The following is a 5,075-nucleotide window of genomic DNA, read 5'->3' on the forward strand; positions in this document are numbered from 1 at the left end:
GAGGTTATAAATGAATGCAAGCAATTGTTACGTTAGCCAGATGAAAGTCTTCAGTGGAAGAGCAGTGACCCCAAGAGAGAGTGAGATGTTACTAAAGATAACTTTTGTCTGACCTCTTCTCTGAAACCTCCTAGCCAGGTAAACATCGTATAAGGCCATTTTGTAGTAGATAGAGAATAATTGGCATTTTTCCTGGTGCTTGAAAGCTGGACTAAAACAACTTTATTTTGCTTTATAACTTCCTAATGTTGGTGCACAGAAAAACCATTGTATGGAAAACTAAACAGGGAGCATTCTGATATCTTTGAGAATATTTCTGTTTTCCTTCCCTCTGTAATTAGCATATGTGTTTTGATATTTATTATTACAAGTGTTTGCACAGTCAGTTGTAGACTATTTTGAGAAAGTAATCCATTACTGAACACGTATGTCCAAGTACCAAGCTTCCAGGAGATGGTGAGGTAGGATTCCTTGATGTCAGTTACAAAACAGAGGATGTAGATATCTATATATGTGTATGTATGTTTATACCACATTTCCAGCTGGTGACTCTGGAGGGACGAACTACCGGCTGCTGTAAAGCAGCTGCATGGTTTTGTTTACACTTGGAATGCCCCTGGCTGAGGGTGCAAGTCAGCCACCCCCACCTCCACTGCCCATTAAAACAGGTGCCAAGAAGGTTTCTATTATGGCATTGTGAAATCTAATGTAAAGAAAAATCAGGCTAAATTCATCCCAAGCTGCAGGCTATTGGAATGTCTTCTGTGTGGGACAAGGAACTGAAATATAAGGGGTTTTAGCCTCATTTGGGTATTCATTGTTGTTCTACTGGAATTTATTTATTTCACTGGCATACATAGTTATGAGTACATATACATGTATGCATACATAAAAGCTACATAATGAGAACCAACTGGATTCAACATATTTCAGATAATTACTTATTAAAATAGTTTGGTAAATGAGTAGTTTAAATATTGGTTAGCAAAAAAAAAAAGGTAAATAAATAAAAAAATTACAAGTTCAAGATTTACCCTTACCTACTTTAAAATATTAAAATCCCACAGTAATTGCTAAAGAGTACAGATAAGACAGAAAAGTTAAACTTTTGTATGCAAAATGATTTATGTGGGGAAAGTATGTGCATGTTCTAAAGTAAAACCACTGTTGGAGGAGGAACAGTTATACTTCTAGAAAGATTAACTGAAACTTCAGCCTTAAGGTCAACTTTGAACATTCCAATGGAATCACACACTTCTTAGCTACTTCTAAAAGCAGGCAAAAATGTGTCACCTACAAGTTTTAATTTACTTTCCAGGGATAAATGTCTCACTCTCAGATCATCCCATCCCACTGGCAAATTGAGATGATGGTAACCAACATGCATAGTTAACATAGTTTTGCATTGATACAACACATGCTACAAGAATGGCCATACAAACTTGATCAATTTGGCACATTGCCAACAAATAACATGTTCCTCAGCAAATTATACAGAGGTCTGCCATGGAAAATTTGACATAATTTTCTTGAAAATAACTAGAATAAAATATTTACATTTTGTTCAGGTGAGGGAATTATTATTGTCTTGAATAAATCTTTGGGGTATTTTAAGCTTTTATTCAAATACATCATGCCTGGGTTTGCTTCAACACTTTCCATCTCTTTGGCAGAAAAGCACCGAGACATGTAGAGTTTTAGTTTCCTAAAATCTTATTAATTCCTATTATTATTTGCAACATTTATTCCTTACCTAACCCATATTAAAAACTGAGCTTCACAAAGGCTGCTGTACCTCATCCTGCTGCACTGCACAGTCACAGCATCCACCACCCTCTGTGGGGTAAACAAACACAAGTCTCAGAGCTGTATGAAGATTGGAAATTTCCCTGAGCCCCGCACCATGCCTAGGTATTTCTACAGCAAAAGGGTGTATATGCATGTTCCCATGTGGGACAATGCTAAGCAGCATTCACTTCTAGACCAAGGCTGAGGGAGCTATCTCACAGAAGGCTTTAATCACCAAAATACATGGGCACAATTTCACAGGAGGTTCCAACACAATGTGCTGTAGAAACAAAGTAAGGGTTTTCCCAGGAGTACTTTGCCCTGAACAAGCAGAAAGCTAAGGCACCAAGGTGCCAAGGACATTCCAGTCACAGAGTTCTGGGGCCCTGGAAAGGCAGAGACCAGTTAGTTCCCTGACTAAATGCAGAAATCAGAGTTCATTCTAGAGGAAATCTGTAGAACTTTTTGAGAAAAAAGTGTCAAGAAATACAGTAACACCAAACAGAAGGCGCCGGTGCCCTGTGGAAGTCAGCACCCATTTGCATAGGCAAGCAAGCAAGCAGGAAGGCCACTGCCTGAGTGTGAAGGGAACCTACACACAATTTTCTTGAAAAGCAGTGAGCTCTATCCTGTTGAGCCTTCTCTGGCAGCAAAGGGAAAGGCAGCAAGTCACTTGCATGGATGACATTCTTGCCAGTAGAGAAGACTGCTGATGTCCAAAACTAGAGAACAGCTGGGATAAGTTTTGACGAGCTTGCATTAAGTCAGGATGAGACTATACCTATGTTATCTGAAGTCAGCTCTGTGGATTTTTACAAGCAGACAGATGTAGCCCAGCTACATGCTAGCCCTTAAATTTAGCAGGATTAAACAGGTTTTAGGTGACATTTAACACTTCTATTATGTTCTTAATCTCTAGGGTTTACTCCAGCAGAAGCTTCAAAGCAAATGAAACTACTTTTCCCCTTACCTAGTTCTATCAGACTACAGTACCCAGAACCACCCCTGCAGAGAGCTCTAAAGAAGATACTATCTGAAATTATTTTACACATTATATAAGTTTATTTTCTGAACTTCCTTTAAGCACAATGATTGAGATGTACACTTTTTTTTTATTGACAACACAACTCACTTTATAGCTATTCAACAATCATATTCCTGGTGAGGTAAGAAGTGTGTATAATCATGAACTATTTTACAACCCGGTGTGGCAGGGCAATGGGACAAAACTACTTGGTGGGCAGGAGCTGCCTCAGTAGCCCATTAAGCCAAGTGTCTGTCAGGGCACATGATACACTGAAAGCTGAGACGTGCAAAGCACTCTGCATGGGCATCCTGAATCTGAGAGAGCTAAATACAGTCCTGCACAGTTCCCTGTCCTCCACTTCAGTTAACCAAGTAGCATGCCTAATCCTTGGAATACAGCAGAGATTGCTCCTCTTAGCCATAGAAGTGTCGTGTCATAACCATCCCTGGAGGAGGATTGTGAAGGTACTTTGGTGTAAGATACCCATGTTACTCTCCTTTAGCCTAACTTCTTCCCTGAAAAGACATGAAGGGGCAGGAGCTCACTGTTTTTAGAAAATTAAGCACCAGAGGAGGTTTAAGGAAGGAGGTGCTTTTGAGAATTTTCCTACTTTAGCCACAGTAACCTCAGACCTGAAGGCAGGTCTGAGCAGAAGTATTCTTTACCCCCAAGGGGCTTCCAATCTCCCAGGTGAAGGCAGAGAAAGAATGAAGAGAAACAACTTGTTCATTAGGACATGCAAAAAGGAAGCTGGTAGAACCACAAACTCCTCTACAAATCAACAATCTGAGAATACTTAACACAAGACCCTAAAAATCAATCTAAAATAAAATCTTTCTTTTAAACCTTCACTTTTCCTTAACTTCCTAAAACAAGTGTTTAGTGTTTGAAAGCAATGAAGAAGGAACAGAGTACTTTCTCCACTCCAGACTTTGCTGTAGACCATATCAGAGATGATGGGAAATGTTCTTCCCCTCCCAAGCACTGAGATGGGACAAGTTCTCCCCATCTCATGCACCAAGTAGCAAATAAGGAAACTACAGGGCTAGGGCTAGGTCTCCAGCTCAGTAGCAGTTTTAACATGTTCATCTTAATTGTTTTTCCCTGAAAGCTATTTTTAAAACAGTCTATAAGCATCTTCTTTTCTTTAATACTTAATTAGTTCCAATTAAATTAGGCTACATTAGTGTAGTATACATTGAAGTGTGAATGGTGTTCATCAAAACACAGCAAATAATAAAAATTGCACTTACACTAAAATATATGTGAATATATCTCCTTAAGACTTGCAAAGGGATTTGGGTTATGAATCACAAACATTCCCCTCAGCATTAGAATCTTATGAGTCAGAAAGATAGTCATCATTAATCACTTCTCGAGCATTTTTAACAAGGTGGTTCCTGCTTGCTGCATGTTTTCATTCACATCAGTCATTTACATAGCATAAAAGGTGTGCCTAGCACTTTAGAGACAATTAACACTAAAATATTTGCTTTGTAGTGTTTACAGCTATAGTAAGATCATACAAAACAAGAAAAGATTCCCTTTGCGAATGAAAGAACAGGAATTGCAACTATGGCAAAGGAGCAAGCATTTTCCATGGTGTGGGATATGCCTGCATTTCTGCATTTCCATATTATTCTTAGTACTCACAATTTTAAGTAAGAACATATTTACACAATTCCCTTAAGACTTCAACATTATTGTAACAATGAAAGTATTTTAGGCCATCCCCTTTCTCAAAGGGCTAAAAACCATTGTTTGACTGTTTTGGGGGTGGGGGAAGGCACCCAATTCTCCACCAAATACTTGCACTACTTGCACCAACACGCCTTTTAAGAAGCAGTAACAGAGGTGCCAGCATTGCTGCAACCTGAGTGGCTACTTAGGAGAAAAAAACATCTGGAAAAGAAATGCATTTTCCACTCTTAAAAAAAAATAAAAACATACCTATTCCATGACTGGCACTTGGTTCAGTACATTTAAGCAAAGAATAAGGAAGGTAATTTGTTCTTCCCAGCACAGTTTGTCAGTCATCTTATCCCCATCTGTACATTGGAAAAACCCTCATAATACAACTACCTCTGCACTCCATGGAAAAACAGTATATCCTCATACATATTTTTTCAGGACTTCACTCATGCTTTCCTTCAAGTATCACAGCTGTTATTCTGGACTTCAGCGCCATAGATGGATGCATCAGCCCACACGTGAGATCAGAGTTAGGAAAAAACTGTGAAAGCAATGCAGTTAGGCACAG

The sequence above is a fragment of the Pseudopodoces humilis genome, chromosome 6 (genome assembly GCF_049639895.1).
Source record: "Pseudopodoces humilis isolate 2021_Gansu_Grassland_sample_001 chromosome 6, ASM4963989v1, whole genome shotgun sequence".
In the NCBI taxonomy this organism is placed as follows: domain Eukaryota; kingdom Metazoa; phylum Chordata; class Aves; order Passeriformes; family Paridae; genus Pseudopodoces; species Pseudopodoces humilis.